Genomic DNA, 26,289 nt, shown 5'->3' with positions numbered 1-26,289 from the left:
TGATATCACTGTCAGCTGTGAGGCCTTCTACAGAGAGGTGTGAGCCTTTAGAATCACGACCAATCAGTTTAGACTCTGATTAGAGTCAGAACTCTGAAATTAACCCTTTAAACCAATAGTATCATATTTGATACATGATTATGTGAGATCTCTGTCTGATCAGTCAATAACTTAAAGTCCTCTGGAATATCAGTTACCAAAAAACGCCTAATTTATCAGATATGATTAAAAAAATGTAAAATTTTATGGCAATTTGTTTTTCTGAAATTTTGGAAGAAGGTTAAACAAACGTCTCAGTTCCAAAGAATGAAAATTTTCTGGCTGATCAGACTTTAGAGGGTTAAAGTTAGAATTCTGAGATTCAAGTAGAAATCTGGGATTAAAGTCGAAATCCAGAAATTACACCAGAATTCCGACTTTAATCTCTTAAGTATTCAACAGTTCTAAATTCAAAAATTAAAGTCAAGTTTCTGAGATTAAAGTTAAAATTCTAAAATTAAGGTAGAAATCTGGGATTAAGTCAAAATCCAGAAATTAAACCAGAGTTCCGACTTTTATCTCAGAACTCAAACTTTAACTAAATATTTAACAGTTACAGATAAAATTCAGAAATTACCATCAAGTTTCTCAGATTAAAGTCAGAATTCTAAGATTTAAGTTGAAATCTGGGATTAAAGTCATAACACAGAAACTAAAGATAAAATCTAATTCTGAGATTAGAATCAGAATTCTAAGAATAAAGAAGAAATCTGAGATTAAAGTTGAAATCCAGAAAATAAGACAGAATTCTGACTTAATCTCAGAATTCAGACTTTTACTACGTTAGAGTTAAAATTCTATAATTAAAGTCAAGTTTCTGGGATTAAATTCAGAATTCTAAGATTAAAGTTGAAATCTGGAATTAAAGTCATAGAACAGAAATTAAAGCTAGAATTGAATTTTGAGATTAAAGTCAGAATTCAGAAATTAAAGCCGGAATTCTGAGACTAGAGTCAGAATTATGAGTTTTTTCTCAGATTAAAAACATCTCAGACATTGTTTTAGACAGAATCCTGACTTAATCTCAGATTCAGTCTTTTTCTCAGAATTCTGAGACTGAAGTTTAAATCTGGGATTAAAGTCAATATTCAGAAATTTCAACAGAATTGAGACTTAATTTCAGAATTCCAACTTTTATTAAGAACGCAACAGTTACAGTTAAAATTCAAAAATTAAAGTCAGTTTCTGAGATTAAAGTCACAATTTCTGAGATTAAAGTCAGAATTATGAGATTAAAGTTGAAATCTGAGATTAAAGTCAGAATTATGAGATTAAAGTTGAAATCTGAGATTAAAGTCAGAATTATGAGTTTAAAGTTGAAATCTGAGATTAAAGTCAGAATTATGAGTTTAGATTTATGGTTTTTAATTTAGTGAGGTTAAAAAAGGCTCAACAACTCCTATAATTATGAGATTAAAGTCAAAATTCACAGATTAAAGTCAGAATCCAGACGTTTTTAGAATTAGATTAAAAAAATGTTTGAAAACTAGAATTCGGACTTTTTACCTCAGAACTGTTTCAAGAAAAGTCTGATTAAAAAATAAAATTCCCAGCGTCCCTTCTCCTCCTCCCATCACTCTGAAAGTTGGAGCAGCATGCAGTCACTTCCTGTCTTCAGTGTAAGGAGCGGTGCGGCCTCCAGAGGGCGCCAGCAGCACAGCTCTGCAGCTTCCTCCCTTTTGTTCCACTGAGAGTTGAAATGCATGTGTGGGTTAAAGTACAGTGTTAGCATTCAGTGTAATGTAACAGAGGAGGGATTGGTATTCCTGCTGTTTACCATCAACCCCCCCTCGCCCGCCGGTCCCCTCCCTACACCCCCTCCCTCCTCACAAACCAGCCGGCCCACACCGGCCGACATCAAACACCCCTTTGATAGGCGACGGCCTTTATGTGCTTGTGTGTAGGGGGGTTTATGAAGGGGGGGTTGAAGGCGTCTCCATACCATGGCAGTAAAGGCCTTTTTTCCCTCCATTATGATTTATTCTGGAGTAAAATCAGAGGTGGATTCAGGTTAGAAAGCCTCAGCAGGAGAGCAGCAGTGATTTTAGGAGCTAACTCTGAGGGGAACTGAATGTTGAGCAACAAAAAAATCCTTTAAAATCCTTTAAAATCCTAAAATGTTTGTTATCCGTCTGCAGAGTCACAGAGGAGCTCATGTTTTTGAGAGAAAGTTGATATTTTGATGCTAAATGATTCAGGGAGACATGAAATGACAGGAACCAAAAGTGAAACCTTCTTTAAGGACAAACCACAAGGCCTAGAGGAAGCATTTCTGATAAAGTCAGCAACAGAGTCAAGAAATAAAGAAAAGCGTTGATTTTTATGAAGTTTTTGGGTTTTATTTCTATATTTAGGGCTTAAAGTTGGTGAAATTTGTGTGAAAAGGCTCACACATGCAGAGAAAACACAACATGTGAGTCTTTCCAGGTGACCTTTCCACTCCTGAATTTCCAGGAACGTTGGTGTTAAACTTTTCATAAGCCAAGGTGTTGGGGCCGTTGGCCGTGTGCGTGTTTGGACGGGGTGTCAGAGCGCTTTGCATGCTGGTAAAAATGTAAAAGCTGCATGTGAACGTGAAGCTGCAGACAAAGACAGAGCTGCTTTTGTTCTGCCATGACAGAGAAGGCCTCTGCGGCTCCTGAAATGGCGGCTGCAGAGAAGCAGGGCAGCGAGGAGGAGGAGAGGGAGGATGGCAAACGTGGAGCGGAGCAGGGGCTCATGCTGGATCTGGATTCTGATCTGGTTTGAGGTTTTAACCTTAGAAATGTAAGTGAGGAGCACAGTAAGACAGTTTTAGCCACGTTTGAGAGATTTAATCATCTTTAACTGAGCAGGAAGTGTGATAAAGGCCGTCAGAGGTTCCTCTTTGTCACTGGTACTGACAAAAACAAACATGGCTCTGCTTTGAACTCCACTAAGAATTCACCTTTATGATCACTGTTTAATACAACAGCTGTAGAGTTCAGAGTTGTTCTCTAGAAGCTATTATCCTCATTATTCTGATTATATCAAACATCCATTTCCTGCTATAAAAACAAAGATTTAATGAAAAGTGAAAGTGAAAGAAAACTCTGACTGCACATGGAGGAAGCTCAACCTCATACTGAAGCTTTATTCCTTTGTTTTCATATTTTTGGAGCCTTTACTGATTAAAATCACTCCTGTAGGTTTCTTCATGTCCAAAACTCAATGTAAGAATCTTTATTTGTCCAAATTGTTGTCCAAAATGTACAAATGTACAACCCCGAATCCAAAAAAGTTGGGTCGCTTTGTAAAATGTCAATAAAATCAGAATACAATGATAGTTAAATCTCATTTAGTAACAATAGAACATTAACAACATATAAACTGAGACGTTTTACCTTTTCATGAAAAATATGAGCTCATTTTGAATTCGATGCCAGTGGCACATCTCAAAATAGTTGGGACGGGCCATGTTTACCTTTGTTTAGACCAGTGGTTCTCAACCTTTTCAGCCCAGGACCCCAAAGATAAAGGTGCAAGCTACTGGGGACCCCCACCTTACCTGGAGGTGGGTGAACAGCCATGAACAAGCTAGAAAAGTCATGTGGAGACACGGCTGTCCATTAGGGGGATGAAGGGGAGAGCTTTAACCTGAAAAATAACCACTCTTACTAAAAAAGCAAGTATATTTTTCATCTATATGTGTGGTAGATAGCCTTCTTAAAAATAAGTTCAAATCTTGTTTGTTAAAAGCAGAAATAAAATGGGTTAAAAAAATGGCTAGAAGAGGTTAATAATGGCAAAAAATGATGGAAAAGGTGGTGGAATCGGATTTAAAAGTAGCAGATATTGGTTGGAAGTCACAAAAATTTGATAAAATTGGAAAACTAGTAAAGCACTTGGAGAGTGCAGACCTCCGTCATTGTCCCGATCTCCCTAGTGAAGAATCCTTTAAGAAATTCCTGGATCCTTCCCGCCGTGCCCTCCACCACAGCATTCGCTGGTTACTCCCTCCCCAATGGGGTGGGAACACCGTGAGGTAAAGCATTGATTTCGCTATGGGTAGACTACCATGGTGGAAGCATTGCCTGCCGGTTCTACCAGATGCACTAACAGTCTCACCCATGGTCTCACTGGACGACTGGAAGTCATGGCAGAGGGTGAATATTCCTCTATTCCTCCCAGCATTGTGAGTATTCTTGCTACAATTCGCTGTCTTTCTCTCTGTTACGCTCTGACTCGTCTCCTCAGCCGGGCGTGCGTCTTTCAAACTCTATAAACTCCAAAACTTTGAACAGACACACACCCAAAAATGCCGCTGGGATTGAAGTTACTCATGTCCGCCATCTCCTGGTGTAAAGTGGTAACAGCGCAGACCTCTGCCACTAGCCCTATCTCCCAATTGTACAGAATCCTTTAAAAAAATCCCTGGACCCAGATGGTGATCCGGATCAGTCCTAAATTCTAATCAGTTCTTCCTTATGCCATTTCTGACATTTTCTGAAAATTTCATTAAAAACCATCCATAACTTTTTGAGTTATGTTGCTAACAAACTAACATACCCTCAATCACATAACCTCCTTGGCAGAGGTAAAAATAAGCAGAAAGTGGCAACAATAGGTTAAAGTGGCAAAAACGGTCATAGAAGGTGATAAGGGGAATTAAAAAGTGGCTGAAATGACTTTAAATGGGCAAAAATGGGTGGAAAATTAGGTGAATTGGATGTAAAATTGATATAAACTGGCAAAAAGGGTTAACTAAGATAGAAAAATGGGCAAAAATGCGTTAAACTGGCAACAATGAGCATATCAAATAGTGAAATGTGGTTGAAATGGACATAAAATGTGGTAAGAAGTGGTTAATAGAGGCAATAATGGGTCAACAGAAGCAACAACAGGAAGGATTTGAAATGGGATAAAATGGGTTTTAAGTGGAAAAAACTGGTTAAAATTGGCAAAATTGTTGGGAAAAAAGTTATAAAAATGGTTAAAATTTAGCAAAATTGGTGTAAAGTGGCAACAGTTTAATTCTAAAAACATTCTTAGGTCATTTAGGGTATCTTGCGACCCCCATGGGGGTTGCAGCCCCGACGTTGAGAACTACTGGTTTAGACTTTTAACAACAGTCTGTAAACATCTGGGAAGTGAGGAGATCAGCTGCTGGGGTTTTAGGAGAGGAATGTTGTCCCATTATTTTCTGATGTAGGATTCTAGCTGGGTCTTCTTTGCTCCTTTTCCTGATGCTCCAAATGTTTTCTATTGGTGAAACGTCTAGACTGCAGGCAGACCAGTTCAGGACCCGGTCTCTCCTCCTGTGAAGCCATGCTGTTGGGATGGATGTGGTGTGTGGTTTAGCAGAGAGACGTCTGGATGGGAGCACATGTTGCTCTAAAAGCTCTCTCTACTTCTCAGCATTGATAGTTCCTTTCCAGATGTTAGAGCTGCCTGCTATAGGCACTAATGCAACCCCATACCATCAGAGATGCAGGCTTTAGACCTGAGCCAGGAGAACAAGCTGGATGCTCCCTCTCCTCTTTAGTCCACAGGACATGGCGTCTGTGGTTTCCTCTGACCACAGAACAGTTTTCCATGTTTCCTCAGTCCATGTTAAATGAGCTTTGGTCCAGAGAAGACGGCGCTGTTTCTGGATCCTGTTCACATATGGCTTCTTGTCTCCATGATCCAGCTTTAACTGTCATTGGTGGATGGTACGGCCAACTGTGTTGACAGACGATGATTTCTGGAATGTTCCTGAGCCCATGCAGTGATTTCACTACAGAATCATGACTGTTTTTAATGCAGTGGCCCCTGAGGGCCCCTTCAGCCTTGTCCCTTGCTCTCAGAGATTCCTCCAGATTCTCTGAATCTGTTGATGATATTATGGACTGGAGATGGAGGAGATTGGACGCTTTCACCGTTTTACGTTAGTGAATCTGTGATTTGTGTGATTCTATCATGGGTGAGTCTAAAGGACGTGTGGGGTCCAGTAAAATCCTGTGCTTTTCCACCTCCAAAATTAACCTCTCTTCATGCATGGCGATGTTACCTTCAGTGACCCTCTGGCTGATATTCTGTGGCTTTTGCTACTAGTTGTGACGTAAAGTTAAAATAGAGATTTACTCTGAGAGGTCTTTCATTGTGTTGTATCTTGAAGTTAACCAGATTCTTTGTTCACTTTTCCTCCTTTTTTGGCCGATCTGCTTCACTTGGCGTTATTCGGAGTGCTCTTCTGAACAGACACAGTATGTGGAATTTGAGGGTTAGAGCGCCATCTGACCACGACAACTCAAAATAAGCCACAGGGTAAATTTGCTTCATAATCATGGTGTTATTTTGACACCGAGACCAAACTTGTTGTAAACACAGCCGTGTGTCATATTGTGACATAACAGCATATATAAAGGGAACAACTGTGCTCAGGCCTGAAGAGCAATGTGAGTCGCTGTCGGGCAGGACTAGGGAGAGGGTATGGAGTAACTAGGCCGAGTGTTAGCCCACCTTTAGATGGTCCAAGACTCAGACTAGGGGTAGCTCCACATCCATGAAAGACTTTACCTGTAAGCTCTAGAACTCCTCAGTACAGTAAGAACTTTCCCATTTGATGATCCTTCTCTGTATTGTGTTCTGTTTCTGTGTCAATATTTGTTCTTTTACGTTGTGTTTGAGCCTTCATGGCACTTGTGTTACTGTGTAGAAATACATGTTGACTTGACAAAATTAAAGAGGAAGTTAAGTCATGCTACAGCCCTCCAAATGATGAGGTAAAGTTTCATGACTGAACTTCTACTGTCCACCCTGATAAGATAATTTAGTTCAGCTCCTTTCCCTTCAGTGAAAATGTGAACAAATGCACAGAAAGGCTGACTGACAATCCAGACAACGCACCTCTTTACACCCCGCCTTGCAAAGTCACGTCCTACTTTTACATTCTCAGACTATGGCGTCTGAAGTCATCGATTCTGAGGAAGTGTGAGCTGAAACTATAAAAGTTTGTTAATGACAACCAAATCTGACACATTAAAAGTGTCTTATCTACAGTTACATTTATTCAGCATCACTTTTCTGCCCTTTAAAGCAAAACCTTCTGTCTGTCTCTACATAATGTTCACTGTTAAAAATGAAATAAAATTAAACTGGAGGGATAGTTAAATCTTCTCCCTTTACCACGCTCACAAGAAACCTTATATGTGCTGCATTAATCCAGTCTTTCTTGTTTGAGAAGAAAACTGAAACTCTTGGAGGTTTTCCTCTAAAGAACAGAGTAAAGCAGGCTAGACATGTAAATCATGCTCATGTTTTTATTAAATAATAAGAGATTTTTACAGTTTAACCCACTTTACAAAAGTTGACAATTATTGACTTCAGTTCACCAAAAATGGTGAAAAGACCCCAACAGCTTCATGAAACATTCCATCCTCTCTCTTTAAAGATCTCATTCTTCACAGCTTATAACGCATTCCAACCTTTCCTTTGAAGATGACGTCATTCTTCAGAGCTCATAAAACATTCCATCATTGCCTTTGAAGATGATGTCATTCTTCAGAGCTCATAAAACATTCCATCCTTGCCTTTAAAGATGACGTCATTCTTCAGAGCTAATAAAACATTCCATCCTTGCCTTTAAAGATGATGTCATTCTTCAGAGCTCATAAAACATTCCATCATTGCCTTTGAAAATGATGTCATTCTTCAGAGCTCATAAAACACTCCATCCTCTCCCTTTAAAGATGATGTCATTCTTCAGAGCTCAAAAAACATTTGATCATTGCCTTTAAAGATGATGTCATTCTTCAGAGCTAATAAAACATTCCATCCTTGCCTTTAAAGATTATGTCATTCTTCAGAGCTCATAACACATTCCATCCTCTCCCTTTAAAGATGTTATTCTTCAGAGCTCATAAAACATTCCATCATTGCCTTTGAAGATGATGTCATTCTTTAGAGCTCATAAAACATTCCATCCTTGCCTGTGAAGGTGACATCATTCTTCAGAACTCATGAAACATTCCATCCTTGCCTTTAAAGATGATGTCATCCTTCATAAAACATTTCATCCTTGTCTTTGAAGATGAATTCATCCCTCAGAACTCATGAAAAATTCCGTCCTTGCCTTTTTAGATGATTTGTCCTTTAGAGCTCAGAAACCATTCCATCCTCTCCTTTTAAAGATGAAGTCATCCCTCAGAACTCATGAAACATTCCGTCCTTGCCTTTTAAGATGATTTGTCCTTTAGAGCTCAGAAACCATTCCATCCTCTCCTTTTAAAGATGATGTCATCCCTCATTTCTTATAACACATTCCATCCTTGCCTTTAATTATAATGCAACCTTAGAAGCTTGCAAAATATTCTTTTTTTGCCTTTAAAGATAAAAGGGTAAAACTTTTTGTTTTTCTCCTTTCTGTTATAAAACATTACATTACAGTTCATTCTACGAAACATTCCATTCTTGCCTTTTGAATATGATGTCATCCTTCAGGGCTTATAAAGCATTTCATCATTGCCTTTAAAGATAATGTTATCCTTCATAGCTTTAAAAAAATAAAACATTCAATTTTATTGAGCTTTATTGGCATGGAAACACGATGATATTGCCAAAGTGGTGTACAACTAAATTTGTTATTTCTAATTATTATTTCAACTAAAAATGTTTAAAAGTGTACGTTTGTTTTCTTTTTCTTCTTAAAAACATCACACTATAGAACATTTTATAAATCATTCAATCCTTGCCTTGAAAGGTGGTGGCAGATGCTGGATTAGCTCAGTGATTAGACCAGGTGCCCATGAGCAGAGGCTAGAGTCCACATCACACTGACCGTGGGATAGATTCTGGTCTTCGGGCTGTTTGGTGAATGTCTTCCCACATCTCCTGTCTGTCTTCAGCTGCTCTGTCAAATAAAGGCAAAGATGCCCTAAAAGTATCGAATAAAAGCAGCCATGTTCTTAGAGCCTATAGAATATCCTGTTTTTGCCTTTAAAGAGGATGCTGTCCTTCAATGCTTGTAAAACATTCCATCCTTGCCTTCAAAGACCATGTCAACCTTCAGAACTTATTAAAAATTCAATTCATTGAGCAACATGTTGACATTGCCAAAGAAGTGGGCAAATTAATTTGTAAATAATACATTTCTTATATCATATTTTTTAACAACAGACAAAAAATTGCCGTATTTGAATTGTCATATATACATACTCAATTATGACAAATATGACAACTAATCACCAATTAACCCTCTACCTGTTTCTGAGAATTCCACAACTTTCCTAGTATTTTCATATCACTGTCCCAAGTTTTTTGGAACATGCTGCAGGCATCACATTCATTTTGTGCTTCTTGATCAGCGATGCCTGAGGACGAGGCATAAAACTGACCGAATGTTTTTTCTAACGTAGCTGTAAATGGGTTGAATGGACATTTTTAACATGGGGGCAGATGGGACTTCTTCTACTTCTGCAGACAGCCTCTAGTGGACATTCTGGGAACTGCAGGCTTTTTACACATGTGCATTGATTTTATATGTCGACCACGGAGGCTGCAGCCTGATCTTCGGAGAAACATGCAGAGTTTTCAGCTTTGACCTGAGTTTAAATTCAGGACCTGGTGTAGGAAAAGTGTCCCAGAATGAAAGACAGAGAACCAGAAAACCTGCACTCTGCTTTAAAGTGTGAACAGCGCTGTTGTTAATTCACTGTTAGTGTCGACTCTGAGGGAAGCAGCTGATTCAGAGCAGAGCTGAGGCTCAGACCAACATGACGAGACATGATGATCCATCCATCACAGAAAAAAAAACAAAAAAAAACACTGCAGGCCCTCCTCTGTAACAGCCAGTAAGTCTGCCCGTCTAAAAATAAAGGACTCGCCCTCAGAGACTCAGGGGAAGCAGAGTCACTCCCTGCTGGAGGCTTTTTGGTGGCTGGAGGTTTGAGACGTTTCCCCTCAGACCATACATGGAGCGCCGACTGCAGGAGGAGGAGGAGGAGGTGATGATGAAGGCTGAGGGGGCAGAGTCCTGAGAAATACACAAACATGAACCGCGCTGACTCTAGAAAAAAAAACATGTTTCCTCAAAACATCCGTAGGCATGTCTGATCTGAGAAGATGTCTCGTCATGAGTGAAGATTTTTGAACTCTGATTTTAAAATTAGGAATGTTTTAGCTGCAAACACGCCATCTTAGCGTCCCGGGGTCGTTCCTTTTCCTTTTCCCGCCTCATTTCCCTGCAGCTATTGACTGTAATGAAGAAGAAAAATGCACCCCCTAAAGAGGAGAATTATGGGAAGTTTTTTACAACTCTCTTTCAAAGAACTTTCCTTGTGTAAAGTCCCAAAACAACACAAACACTGGGTAGACTTCTTCTGTCTTTGTCACAGAGCTCCAGCACTACAAAAAACAAACAAACAAGTATTAATCCACCTCTGAAAGTAGTCCCAAACATTCCCAGAGAGCCCTCTGTTAAAAACAAGCTGGTACAGGTCCACTGTGTTATATATGATGTTCAAAGGTCAGATAGGAGGCAGGAAGTGAGGAGCAGCCGCTGAGAATCCGTGTGAATGGAGGAAAGTTAGTCTGTTAAAGCTCTAAATGGTCAGTGATACTCAATGTGTGGCTCTTTAGAGCAGGGGTTCTCAACCTTTTCAGCCCGCGACCCCCAAAATAAAGGTGCCAGAGACCGGGGACCCCCACTGGACCTGAAGGTGTGACAGCCAGGAACACTCAAGAATAGTCATGGGAGAAGGGGGCGTCCATTAGGGGGGGGGGATGGAAGAGCTTTCTGGGGCCCAGCCAAACTGGGGGTCCATGGAGGCCAGCAAAACCACGGTCCATGGTAAAGTTAAGCTGTGATATCCATGTTTTATATTTAACCTGAATAACAACCACACTTATCAAAGAAGCAAATATCTTTATTCATTCATGTGTGAAGTAAATAGCCTTCTTAAAAATGTAAATCCTGTTTGTAAAAAAAAGAATAAAAATAGTTTAAAAATAGCTAAAATGGGTTAATAATGGCAAAAAAAATGTTGGAAAAGGTGGTGAAATTGAATTTTAAAAGTAGTAGAAATGGGTTAGAAGTGGCAAAAATTAGATATAAAAGGCAAAAATGGATTTAAGTGGCAAAAAATGGCATATAAAGTGGAAAAAGGGAGTTGAATGAGGCTAAAATGGCTTTAAATTGGCAAAATGGGTGGAGATTTGTTGAAATGGGATGAAAAATTGTTATAGACTGGCATAAAAGGGTTAACTGAGAAATAAAAATAGGTATATATTGGAAGAAATTGGTTAAAGTACCAAAATTGAGCATATTAAATGTGAAATGTCGTTAAAATGGGAAAAATTGTGTGTAAAAAGTGGCAAAATGGGGTTAAAAGTGGCAATAATAGGTCAATAGAGGCAACATTAGGCTTATGTGGCAAGAAATGGTTTAGAAGTGCTAAAAACAGGGAGGAAAAAGTGTTGGAAAGAGTTTAAAACTGACATAAATAGGATTAACATGGCAAATATGTGTTAAAATTGGTGGGGAAAAAAATGGTGAAAACGGGTGAAGATTTGACAAAATTGGTGTAAAGTGGCAACAGTGGAATTTGAAAAATATTCTTAGTTTTTTACGACATCTGGAGACCCCCTCTCAGTGTCTCGCCACCCCAAATGGGGTCCCAAGCCCAAGGTTGAGACAACTTGTGGCTCTTTTAAGTCTTACTTGGAAAACATATTTCTTTTGAAAACCTTTAAAAAGGGAAATTGTGACCTCAGAAATGATCCTTTATGAGTCACACCAATCAGAAAGCTCTTAATGTTAAATTTAAAAGTCAATCTTTATTTTTGAATCCATAAATTTCCAACTGATGTGCTCTAAGCATGCTATTGGCTAATTGCTCCCATGCCGCCATATTTACCTTGGCTACGCTTTACTAATCCCTCTGTAAGCTGCTCTTTGCAACCCTCCTCCACCCCAGCTCCTCCTTTCTGTGATATCTGACTGTACCAGTGTCATTCTGTAGTCGTCGATGCCTGCTCTGCTCTGGGTTTATCTCCCTGCCTCAGGCTCTCCTTGTCGGCACAGAAAGACCGGGACCGCGTGCTGTTCCTGCTTGATGCTTTCCATGTAGACTCGTGGTAGGGTACGGGGATCCCAGAACAGCGGCATCGCTAAATAACAAAAATAAAAGCAAATTAATAACTGCTAATCAAGAAAAATATTTATAACTGAGTTATCTAAGGGAGCATTCACACCAGAGCTGTTTGGTCCGCTTTAAACTAACTCTGGTCTGTTTTCCTGGATAGTCTGGTTTGTTTGGATCGGTGTGAAAGCTCACATGAACTCTGGTGCGAACCAAACAAGTAGACTCTGGTTCGCTTGAAAACAGGGGATACAGATTTATGTGAGTTAATACACTGAAATACATGTCGGTACCTAGTTTGGTGTCTGTGTCGCCATAGCAACACATCGTAGTGCTGATTTATTCGTCTCCTGTAAAAAAAGAAAAAACAACATGCTGGACAGCTCGCTGCCTCGCTGGCTGTTTGTAGCGCCCCAATGTAAAAGCAGAAACCCCAAGACAGCGTAAATTCTGTGTTTTTCTTTGCTTATGTGGAAGAAAAGACTTGGCGGAAGGAGATAGATGTCAGGTTTTGTCTTCTTCTACGCCTTCTTTTCTTCTTGGTCGCCGTGTCTTTGTGACGACAGTGCCCCTAACGGGCAGAGGTTGTAGGTGCTCAGGCGGTTTGGTCCATTTGATAAAGAGCAGTGTGAATGTGAACCAAACCAAAGGAAAGAGCAACAGTGATGCAACTTCTGTTCTAAAATGGACCAAGTCCCCCGGACTATCAGATGTGAAAATGACCTGAATATAGATTAAAAAAAATATGGAAATGAAAGCTAAAACCAAGCTCCATGCATGCTCTGATTAATTAATATATATTTTTGTAAGTATTGGATTCACACCCCCAGGTGTGGATTGTGGCTCTTTAAGAGGTATTGTTTGACCCATCAACTAAAACTATGAAAAAAAAACTATTTGTCAACAGCCTCATTTTCCATGACAAAAACTAGACTAACACTCACAAAACTAGACCTGTGTTGACTAAAACTAGACTAACACTCACAAAACTAGATCTGTGTTGACTAAAACTAGACTGAGACTAACAAAACTAGATCTGTGATGACTAAAACTAGACTAAGACTAACAAAACTAGATCTGTGATATCTAAAACTAGACTAAGACTCACAAAACTAGATCTGTGATGACTAAAACTAGACTAAGACTAACAAAACTAGATCTGTGATGACTAAAACTAGACTAAGACTAACAAAACTAGATCTGTGATGACTAAAACTAGACTAAGACTCACAAAACTAGATCTGTGATGACTAAAACTAGACTAAGACTCACAAAACTAGATCTGTGATGACTAAAACTAGACTAAGACTAACAAAACTAGATCTGTGATGACTAAAACTAGACTAAGACTAACAAAACTAGATCTGTGACGACTAAAACTAGACTAAGACTCACAAAACTAGATCTGTGATGACTAAAACTAGACTAAGACTCACAAAACTAGATCTGTGATGACTAAAACTAGACTAAGACTCACAAAACTAGATCTGTGATGACTAAAACTAGACTAAGACTAACAAAACTAGATCTGTGATGACTAAAACTAGACTAAGACTAACAAAACTAGATCTGTGATGACTAAAACTAGACTAAGTCTCACAAAACTAGATCTGTGATGACTAAAACTAGACTAAGACTAACAAAACTAGATCTGTGATGACTAAAACTAGACTAAGACTAACAAAACTAGATCTGTGATGACTAAAACTAGACTAAGACTAACAAAACTAGATCTGTGATGACTAAAACTAGACTAAGACTAACAAAACTAGATCTGTGATGACTAAAACTAGACTAAGACTCACAAAACTAGATCTGTGATGACTAAAACTAGACTAAGACTAACAAAACTAGATCTGTGATGACTAAAACTAGACTAAGACTCACAAAACTAGATCTGTGATGACTAAAACTAGACTAAGACTAACAAAACTAGATCTGTGATGACTAAAACTAGACTAAGACTAACAAAACTAGATCTGTGATGACTAAAACTAGACTAAGACTAACAAAACTAGATCTGTGATGACTAAAACTAGACTAAGACTAACAAAACTAGATCTGTGATGACTAAAACTAGACTAAGACTAACAAAACTAGATCTGTGATGACTAAAACTAGACTAAGACTAACAAAACTAGATCTGTGATGACTAAAACTAGACTAAGACTCACAAAACTAGATCTGTGATGACTAAAACTAGACTAAGACTCACAAAACTAGATCTGTGATGACTAAAACTAGACTCACAAAACTAGATCTGTGATGACTAAAACTAGACTCACAAAACTAGATCTGTGATGACTAAAACTAGACTGAGACTAACAAAACTAGATCTGCGATGACTAAAACTGACTAAAACTAAGTTTAGTTTTCATCCAGCTGACTAAAACTAGACTAAAATGTAATGTGAATGCTTTGCACAGCCATAAACAGCCATAAACAGCTCAAACATGGTCTTTTGGTAGCATTTCTCTATGCAGAAACCACTACCTGCCACCCAACAGGAGCTGTCTGCTGCTGCATGGCGTCATCAGCATAGAACCTATACAGCCCAGTCAAGCCCCTAAACCTTTACTTCCTCTTGGTGCTGATAAGCATCTGAACATTTTGTTCAAACTCAGTTTCCTCTCCTTTTCTGCAGCTGTTTCTATTTTTAGATGAGGGGGTTCACATTTGTCCGTAGGGAATGAATTATTCTCAGCGGATATCTATGTTATAACAAGACTGATCTAGCAAAGCATTTTTGTGTTAATATGAGCCGTGACATTTCTCTGCCTCACTACGACAATGATGATCGATAAAAAAGGTAAAAGTAATCATTTCCAAAATTAATAGCATGACTTTAGCTAAAAAACTGGCACTGATAGCCCTCTAAACGAGAATAATGTGTCCCCTTTTCTAAATCCAGCTAAAATCAGACGGCTCGGCTCGAGCTGCAGAGTGCTGCGACACTCATGCTTGACAGCTGATTGCAGCCGTAGCGCGCTTGTGCATTTTCAGAAAGTGTCGTTTTCCCTGTTTACACGGAGACGGAGACGGAGGCATTTTGGAAAACTTCCACTCTGAAGCCGTTTCCAGAAAGTTTCGTTTTCAGGCACCAAAACGCCGTTGCCATGTAAATGGACAGCCAATATGCTACAAAACTTTTGCACCTTCACCTGAAAACGTTGTTGTATAAACGGGGCTTAAGTCTCAGAAAACTCCCCTTTAGGGCACTGGCCATCACAAACACCTCTTTTGGTGGTTTAAAATGCACCTTTTAGTCACTGAAAACACCCATACGGGGCACTTCAGACACTCCTTTAAGCCAGGGGTTCTCAACCTTTTCAGCCCGCGACCCCCAAAATAAAGGTGCCAGAGACCAGGGACCCCCACTGTACCTGAAGGTGGTTGAACAGCCATGAACATTCAAGAATAGTCATGTGGAGACAAGGTCGCCCATTAGGGGGAAAATGGGAGAGCTTTCTGGGGCCCAGCCAAACTGGAGGCCAGCAAAACCATGGTCCACTGCAAAGTTAAGCTGTGGTATTTTATATTTAACCTAAATAATAACCACTCTGACAAAGAAACACATTTTAATTCATTTGTGTAGTTAGTAGCCCTCTCTTAAAAATGTAAATCCTTCTGTTAACAACAGAATTAAAATACATTAAAAATAGCTAAAATGGGTTAACAACGGCAAAAAATTGTAGGAAAGGTGGTGAAATTAGATTTTAGAAATAGCAGAAATGGGTTAGAAGTGCCAAAAATGAGATAAAAATGGCATAAAATAACCAAAAAATGGCAAAAGTGGGCATATTGAGCGGTAAAAGGATATTCAAAAGTGGCTGAAATGATGTTAAAGTGGCAAAACTAGGTAAAAACTTGGTTAAATGGGATGAAAATTGTTATAAACTGGTAATAAAGGGTTAGCTGAGGCAGAAATAGTCAGAAACTGGCAAAAATGGGCATATCAAATTGTTAAATGTGGCTTAAAAAGTGGTAAAAGGGGTTAATAGTAGCAATAATGTGTCAACAGAGGCAAAATTAGGCAGAGAGTGGCAAGATCTGGTTTAGAAGTGGCAAAAACAGGCAGAAAAAGGGGTGGAAAGGGTTTAAAATGGACAAAAAATGGGTTTTAAGTTGCAAAAATTGGTAAAAATTAGGCAGAATTGGTGTAAAGTGGCAACAGTGTAATTCAAAAATATTCTTCATATTTTAAGGCATCTGGAGACCCCCTCTCAGTGTCTCACAACCCCCAATCAGAGGTGTCAAGTAATGAAGTACAAATACTCCATTACCTTACTTTCGTAGAAATTTTAGGTATCTATACTCTACTGGAGTAATTATTCTTCAGCCGACCTTTTACTTCTACTCCTTACATTTTAAAATAGCCTCGTTACTCCCGTTTCATTTCAGCTTGTTTTCATTCCAGCTTGTCATCGTTCAAAAAACCCCAAAAATAAAACAAAAACCTATCCAGATAAATCGCACCATCTGGTTAGAGTGAATTTGATCGTGGTTGGATGAAAAGTATAAACATAATACCATTCTGACACCCTATTGGTTTGTACCTGCGCACGACACAAATCACGTCACACTCCAGCAAGGAAATAGCAGACGTATGTAGTCTAGTACGAAGATGTCCGTGGCAGAGACTCAAGAGAACTGGAGCGAAATGTCCCAACCAATCACCAGCGAGGAGGTTGGTAGTACACATATATGGCTCTTGAATGTATTGTACTAAAATGCGTTCATTTTCAATGGGCATAAATGCGGCTGAAACAGGTCCCAAATGTTTCAACATTAACATTTTAATATAACATTATAGTCATTATGGCCTTTAGAAAAATGGTTTTTCAGAGAGGTGGCATGACTTAAGCTTTTGCCCTTAATGGTATTTTTTTCCCTCTTACATTACTTTACTTTTATACTTTAAGTAGTTATGAAACCAGAACTTTTACACTTTTACTTGAGTAAAAAGCTTGAGTTAATACTTCAACTTTTACAGAAGTCTTTTTAAACCCTAGTATCTATACTTCTACCTGAGGAATGAATGTGAATACTTTTGACACCTCTGCCCCCAACAGGGTCCCGACCCCAACGTTGAGAACCCCTGCTGTAAGCCACTGAAAACACACCTGTCCGTCCCTAAAAGTGCATCCTAAGGTCACTGAAAATTAACATGTTTGTCACTAAAAATAAACTTTTTGGTTAATGGAAACATTCCTGCAGCTCACTGAAAATGCCACTTTAGGTCACTGTTAAGGCCCTGTAGCACCACATTATGTAATAATGCCGCATTATGTAATAACCCTAACCATAGGACTTAGTGTGGGCTCCAAGGTATGCCCTACCCAACTACCTTGCCCTAACCCTAACCACTCAGTGACTTATGCCTAAACCTAACCCCCCTTCAGGGTTCGAGACTGAACACCTAACTTTAACCCCAGGACTTAAGGTGGGCTCCAGGGTATACCCTACTACCTTGCCCTAACCCTAACCGCTTAGTGGCTTACAAAATGCGGTGTTATTACATAAGGAATTGAAAATTTATTACATTATTACATAATGTGGCGTTATTACATATTGTGGTGCTACAGGCCCATTTATGCTCAATGGTAAATACGGCTCCAGATACGGACGGAGCCTTCTGTCCGTGCTCAGCGTTCATTTCGTCCGTATTTCTGCACGTTTCCATAAAGCTTACGGATACGGGCCAAACGGAGCAGTACCACCGGAAACCGTGGGGGCAGTGTTGCTGTCACTACCTGATACTTACGTCTAGTGAGACACAAAGAAGAAATAACAATGGCGGAACTTTTTGCTAGCGTACCTTGATGCAGGAAGGATGGCCGACATACATTCAATCCATACCGGAAGTCTCAACTGGAAGTCCGTAGGTCTAAGGTTAGGCTTATGCATTAAAACCTGAGTGGTTAGGTTCAGGGTAAGGTTCCTCTCTCTTTTTGAGGAAAAGTTGTGCGAGTTGGTTAGAAACGCTGCCTCCATTTTTGTCTTTTATGCAAGAGGTACAGTATCAATACCTCCTCCACAGTCGCCATGTTTGTTTTTGAGTTTGTTGTTATCATAAACTTTTCACTCTGGGCTGCCCCCCCGTGGATGTATTGGTTAACATCCATGCCAACGTAAAGGACGCTTGGAAGTATGTGAGCAGTGACAGTAACATCGTTTGAAAAGGACGTATACATTTTCATACGTAACGGGAGTAGAAATGGGCCTTTATGCCACTTTAAATCAATAAAAACGCACCTGTAGGTTACCAAAAATGCCTCTATACAGGTGACAAAAAAAACGCCCATTAGGTCAGTGAAAACGCCCCTCCAGGAAAGGCCTTCCATGGGGCAGATCTGAACCAGAACCTGGGTTGTGTATGTTTCAGAAACTAGAAACCGTGACTGTCCATACTTGTGAGCAACTTCACCTTAAACCTGTCAGAGAAGGGTATCAGCATCAGTGCTGTCACTGCCCAGAGCCTTCATGCTTGGAGCCTGGGCCTGCTGAAGGTGGAGATGCTGTGGCAGCTACGGGCCATGTGGAGGGTCATGTAACCTCTCAGCAGCACATATGGGCATTATTGAGATTACAGAGCGCTTATCCTTTCATTAGGACACAAGTACCTTACATTTACGTCCAATAATGGAGTGATTCTCATATATTTTATATTTTTAAATGCCCCAAAATAAATGAGTATAAGACCAGAGTTTTCCTGTGTCCCCTTATATTACTCTGCGTAGATTTCAGCTCTAATTTAAGGAGTAAAAAAGACAAAACTTTCCAACTTTTCTGACGTTTTCTGCTCTTTAGGCCTCTCCATGATCCTGCAACATCCTCGCTCATATTCATGCTAACACTGACTCTTTTTAGAGCCCAATCTGAAAATAACTGCTGCTTCTTCCTTTAATAAAAGTTGAAATTCAAGGTTCAAATCTGATGTTGAAAATGACGTTTAGCAGTAAACACAGAAGCCACGGGAGACGGCGAGGTGAAGCCAGAAAAACAAACCAGCAGACCTCATGTTCGTCTGATGAGGTAAGTGACACTGTGATGAATAATGGATAAACATGAGTGTTTTCAGGTTAAAGAGCGCCATCTTTAGGACTCTTTCTTCACTCTGGTATCATTTATTTTATATGAAGGGACAGTAAAACAGCCGTCTCCCCCGTGGAGCTGAAAAACGAGCAGACACATGTTCCAGCTGCATCACCAGCCGGGCTTCGCTCAGCGTCTTCCTGCTCTGCACAAAAACAAATATTTGCCGTCGGTTGGCTTCAGGGCGGAAATGTGAAGAATGAGGAAGTGCCGTGTGTTTGTGCAGAGCGAGGCGAGCTGCAGGAGACGGCCTGCAGGCTCTGAAACATGTCGACTGGTCCAGATCACTCCGCACACTTCCTGTTTTTCTCTGCAGATTCACATTCAGCCAGAAAACAGAAAAATCCCCTCCTGAGACAGAGTCAGAGCGGTGAAAGTCCCGCTGAGGGTCTGACTCAGCTCTAAACGCACCCGCGCACACATTTTATAAAAAGTTTATGGTTCAGGGAAGAGGTTTAACAAACACAGAACTAATCCAAAGTCCTGCTGACACTCCCTAGAGGCCACAGAGGTCATTACAATAATAACTAAACAGGCAGCGCCCTTTTTTATTTGGGTTCCAGCCTCGACCGGGTCCAGCCCCTTTGTTTGGACTCAGCCTGTTTTTGTTTTATGTCAAAGAAATGATGAAATTCCCCTGAATGGACTCTGCTGATAAAAGTATAATAACAGTGTTAATTTAGTTGACAAAAAGTGACTAAAGACGTTTGTCTGCCTTTTTTTCATGAGGTAGAGTAGCTAAAAATAGATGTTTGGTGAAAAAAAAACCCGAACGTAACGTGAGATTAGTTTCATCAAGACGACAAAAACAACTCAAATATAATCTAGTGTTTGTCAGACATTATAAATCCAAGATATGAGAGAGCATGAGCTGTTAGGTTGGGTGAATCTGGAGCTCTAAAGCAGGGATGTCAAACTCAATCACAGCAGGGGCCGAATTCTGAATGTGGGTCCAGCCTGAGGGCCGAACAGGGTCCAGATTTAACCACAAACTGTCAACCTCATTTTCACAACCAATGAATTAAGGGGGAGAAAAACCTTAGCACTGATGATGATAAAAGATTTAGAGACTAAAAAGGTCAAAATGATATGTTTAAAAGCTCAAAATCTGAGATAAAAATTCAAAATGATTAGCTCAAAAGGTTAAAAACATGGCATTTGAAGCAAAATAATGTTTTTAAAAGGCAAATTTATGAGATAGAAAGTTGAAATCATGATCATTAACAGTCAAAATATGAGATAGATTCAAAGTCATCAGTTTAAGATTTTAAAGCGTGAGAAAAACATTTAAATTTTGAGTTTTAAAGGTCAAAATATTACTTAAAATTTAAATTGAGGATCTAAAAAGTCAAATTATGAGATAAAAGTCAAAGTAAGGAGCTGAAAACATCAAAATGTGAGAAAAAAATTCATAATTATGAGTTTAAAAGCTAAAAATATAACTTAAAAATTTAAAATTGAGGATCTAAAAGGCCGAATTATGAGATAAAAATCAAAGTAAGGAGCTAAAAACATCAAAACGTGAGAAAAAAAATTGTAAACATGAATTTAAAAGTTAAAAATATATCTTAAAAATTTAAAATTGAGGATCTAAAAGGTCAAATTATGAGATAAAAGTTTAGATTGTGAATTGAAAATGTCAACTTATAGATTTAGAAAAGCACTCGGAGAGTGCAGACCTCCGCCATTAGCCCTATCTCCCAATAGTAAGGAATCCTTTAAAAAAATCTTAAATATGACCCAAACTTTGTGATGGGAGTAAATTCACTCATCTAATTTGCATATTCTGACATCACCAGGTGGCCTTCACCACCATTGGCTGTGCTTTTTCTCCCATGGCTTTTACTCAAGGCTTCTACCATGTCTCTACCTCTGCGGTGTTTGTCAGTCCCGATCTCCGTCACTATTCACGGTATTTTGAACCCCCCCCAAGATACTCCCACCATGTCCCTATGTGCCCCCCACCACGGGATTTACCGATTACTTCCTCCCAGGTGTGGTGGAAACACGGAGAGGCAAAGCATTGGTTTTACTATATATAGACTGTCATGGTGTACACATTGCCTGCCGCACTGACAGTCTCACCCATGGTCTCACCAGACGTCTGGAAGTCATGTCAGAGGGTGAATATTCCTCTAATCCTCCCAGCATTGTGAGTATTCTCGCTACAATTTGCTGTCTTTCTCTCTGTTATGCTCCGACTCGTCTCCTCGACCGGGTGTGCGTCTTTCAGACTCTATAAACTCCAAAACTTTGAATAGAAACACACTCAGAAATGCTGCTGGGATTGAAGTTACTCATGTCTGCCCTCTCCTGGTGTAGTGGTAACAGCGTAGACCTCTGCCATTAGCCTTATCTCCCAATAGTACAGAATCCTTTAAAAAAATTCCTGGATCCAGATGCTGCAAACTGCAAACTTTTGCAGCTTTTCCAGGCTTTCACTGCAGCCTCGTTTGGTTGTTTATTTTGGGGGGGTACTACCTTCAGTCTCCTCTTTATCAGGTTAAATGCATGCTTAAGTTTGGAGGTTGACTTGGCCAGTATAAAACCTTCCACTTCTCGCCCCGGATGAACTCCTTTGTTGTTTTGGCAGTGTGCATTGGGTCATTATGGCTGCATCTTTTCTTAAATCGCCAGAAAAATGTCAAACTGTCTGTCTCAATAGCCCAGAGGCATAGAGGACTGCCTGAGGTATCAGAGGGCCTGTGTTTGATCCTTAGGGAGAGACCGAGACCAAAGGAAGGTGAAAACGTTCTTGGAAACCCTATCTACTGTCTGGCTCATTACCTGGCAGTCTGCAGGTTGTGTGACTGAGTCATACTCACTACTACTGAGTTTGAAAGTCCAACATCCAAATAAAACACTGAACGCTTTGGAGAAACTTGAGTAAGCGTCTGATCCTATGGCTGAAGGTGATCGAAGACTGACTGGCAGTCCAAAGGTTCCTGGTTCAAACCTAATGCAGGTGGGGCTGGTTAATTTTGAAGTCCATTGTCCAAAGGAAGTAATGAAAACCTCAGACGTTCATCTGTAACTCTTTCTGTAGCCTAGAGGGATCCAGGACTGCCAGGGAGACTGCAGGGTCCAGGTTCAAATCTTAACACTTTGTCAGTTTTCAAGATTTGAGTCCAAAGAAAGAAAGGAGAATCTTTGGGGGCTTCTGGAGATGTCAGTCCCTGTGGCCAAGAGGGAGAGAGGTCTGGTTGGGAGTCTGAAGATTGCAGGTTCAAATCTTAATACGGCTTTGTCGATTTTCAAGCTTTGACTCCAAATAAAGAAGAGAAAACCTCTGGAAGCCCATTGCAAGTGTCTGTTTCTGTAGTCTAGTGAGATAAAGGATTGCTTGGGAGTCTGAAGGTTGTGGGTTCAAGTCTTTCCATGGTTTGGTCAGTTTTCAAGATATGGGTCTAACGGGAGAATGTAAAAACCTTTGGAGGACTTAAGCAGGCATCTTTCTCTGTGGCCTTGGGAGAGAGTGGGCTGCCTGGTAATCAGGAGGTTGCTGGTTCAAGTCTTCCCATGGCCTGGTGACAACTTGAGTTCAAAGTGAGAAGGGGAAAACCTCTGGAGGTCTTAGGGGTGGAGGTTGTGAATTTTAAAGTCCTACATCCCAAATGAAGAGGATAAAAGCACCAGGAGAAGATCCCCCAGTGTGAAAGGTACCAGTGGTGCAGTGGGTTCAGCACACTCTCAAGCACCCAAGCGGGCATGAGCACCTGTGGCGGGAGAGGCTGGGGTTTGGAACTCAGTGTGGCTGGTACCTGGATCGAGCAGTGCCCTGTGGGATGGGGTCAGGGGGGGCCGTGTCCCCCCTGGCGTTCCATGACACGTATCAGCAGGGGTTATGAAAATTTTTTTTAAATAAAAAGACCAAAAAGTTGTTAACTTATTGATAGTCGTCACCAACAATATCTTAGGCAGCAACTATTGTTGCCTTTGGTATTGTCGTCACCTACTATAGTCGTACTTCTACAGTCTTTTACCTATAGTTGGCAACGACTATCTTTGACGACTATAGTAGGTGACCAAAATTGGCAACAACTATATTAGGCAATGACTACTGTTGGGAACAACTTTCTAAAGCGACGACTAAATTCCAAAAAGTTGTAGCCAAACTTTAGTCACCTAAGATATTGTTGGCGACAATGAAGACAACTTTAGTAGGTGACGACTATCAATAAGTTAACAACTTTTTAGTGTTTTAAAATTTTTTCATAACCCCTGCTGATACGTGTCATGGAACGCCAGGGGGGACACGGCCCCCTCTGACCCCATCCCACAGGGCACTGCTCGATCCAGGTACCGGCCACACTGAGTTCCAAACCCCAGCCTCTCCCACCACAGGAGCTCGTGCGTGCTTGGGTGCTTGAGAGTGTGCTGAACCCACTGCGCCACCAGTACCTTTCACACTGGGGAGGGGAGGGGGGGTCTTCTCCTCCTGGTGCTTTTATCCTCTTCATTTGGGATGTAGGACTTTAAAATTCACAACCTCCACCCCTAACACTTTCAGAGGTTTTCCCCTTCTCAATTTGAACTCAAGTTCTCATCAAGCCATGGGAAGACTTGAACCAGCAACCTCCTGATTACCAGGCACCCCACTCTCTCCCAAGGCCACAGAGAAAGACGCTTGCTGAAGTCCTCCAAAGGTTTTTACATTCTCCCGTTAAACTCATCTCTTGAAAACTGACCGAACCATGGTTAGACTTGAACCTGCAACCTTCAGACTCCCAAGCAATCCTTTATCTCACTAGACTACAGAAACAGACACTTGCTTTGGTCTTCCAGGGCTTTCCTCTTCTTTATTTGTAGTCAAAGCTTGAAAATTGACAAAGCTGTATTAAGATTTGAACCTGCAACCTTCAGACTCCCAGGCAGACCTCTACCTCCCTAGCCCACATAGACAGACACCTGCTCTCATCCCTTAAAGCCTTTCCCTTCTTTCTTCAGACTCAGCTCTTTAAAACTTGACCAAACCAGAGAAAGCTTTGAACCTGCAACCTTCAGACTCCCAGACAGACCTCTCTTCCACTTGACCACAGAGACTGACATCTCTAGAAGCCCACAAAGATTCTTAGATAGTTGTCGCCAACTTTAGTCGCCTAATATAGTTGTGGTGTAAGATAGTTGTTGGTAAGATAGATGCTTTCATACAAGTAACAAACAAAGGAGTTCAAACGTTTATTTGATCAGAAACAGGTACACATGAAGTGTTTAGCTCTTATACAATAAAGTAGAAGCTTAAATAATGATGATAGTAACAAATTTAACACTTGACTATGTAAGAATACTGAGTCCTTAACAAGGTGAGACATGAAATTTAACAAGGAAAAAACAGTCATGATTAAAAAAAAAATTGAAGGCAGGAGATAAAAAGTCCGAGTAGATCAGTGAGGTGAGCTCCTGTTGAAGCTTCAGCTTCTGTCCATACAGAGATCGGTGCATCATTGACCTTTGGTCAGCTGGTCATCAGGATCTGTCCTTTCAACAACAGAATCTATAAACTCCAAAACTTTGAACAGAAACACACCCAAAAATGCTGCTGGGATAAAAGTTACTCATGTCTGCCATCTCCTGGTGTAAAGTGGTAACAGCGCAGACCTCTGCCATTAGCCCTATCTCCCAATAGTACAGAATCCTTTTAAAAATTCCTGGATCCAGACTGTGATCCGGATCACTCCTAAAATCTAATCAGTTCTTCCTTATGCCATTTCTGACATTTCCTGAAAATTTCATCAAAATCCGTCCATGACTTTCTGAGTTATGTTGCTCAGAAACAAACAAACAAACGAACAAATGAACAAACTGACAAACTGACAAACGAACAAACTAACAAACTAAGGCAGACCTGGAGAGGAGCAAAAACACGGTTTCTGTCACGTAAAGCTATTTACTGTTGCTCTCTACACTTGTTATAAAGACACGTCCAGTTCTGATAAAACTGCCGCTGTGGCTACGTCTGAGCTAATCAATCCACTAGCAGCCATCGTACACAACCACTCACAAAAAACTGTTTCCCCATACCTCAACTAATTCATGCCGATGCATTTTTATTTTATTTTATTTTGTTTTGTTTCATTTATTTTATTGTATTTTGTTTAATTTAATTTAATCTAATTTTATTCTTTTATTTTGTTTAATTTAATTTAATTTAATTTAATTTAATTCAATTTAATTTTGTTCTATTTTATTTTATTTTATTTTATTCTATTTTATTTATTTTTATTTTTATTTTATTTTATTATTTTGTTGGCGGGTTTCACAAACTCTTGACCAATGAAAATAGTCAAACATGCTGTTATGACATTCATGGTTGAAAATGTGTAAATTCTTTGTTTATTCTCTGAAATTTTGTTTTGAGTTGGGGGCTGCGGCCCAATGGCAACAATTTATAACATTTTCTATACATCAGAAAACTGTTATTATTAATGCATTTATATATTAAAAGGAAAGTCCTCTATTCATCTTTTTTGTGTTTTATTTTACTCTGTATAGAACATTGTGATCAAGTATAACAGACTTGACTGTTGAGTGGCAGCTAGAGATAAGGGATTATAGGGTGGGGGGGTAGGTGTAGGGTTTTTGTGTGTGGTGATGAGCAAACAGTCAATAAAAGACTTTAGCATAGATGCAAATTCTTAGATTGAGGGCACAAATGTAAAAGTAAAGACATAAACTTAAAATCAAAGCCAGAAATATGAGATTAAAACTAGAATTATGGGGTTAAAAACAGAAATCAATATATATATATATATATATATATATACTAAAAATGAAATAAAAATTGAACATTGCTTTTGAATTGTGGTTCAACAGGATCACAAAAAAATGAATAATAATAATAATAATAATTATTATTATTATTATTATAATGAAAGTGGCCTGGACTAAATTGAAAATAGTAAGATTTACTCTTCTTTAGTGTATTTATTACCAGCCACCACCATAGCTGGTGTAAAAACATAGAGGAAATTCTTTTGGAGTAAAATTTTAGCCACACCCACTCCAGTTTAAATTCAGCTCCATCACTCATGAATGTCCCGGCTGCAGATCTTTAGGTGTCCCAGCTGCTGATAAT

Source organism: Cheilinus undulatus, linkage group 13 (assembly GCF_018320785.1).
Source record: "Cheilinus undulatus linkage group 13, ASM1832078v1, whole genome shotgun sequence".
Lineage (NCBI taxonomy): Eukaryota > Metazoa > Chordata > Actinopteri > Labriformes > Labridae > Cheilinus > Cheilinus undulatus.
Note: the sequence above shows the minus strand (reverse complement) of the source record.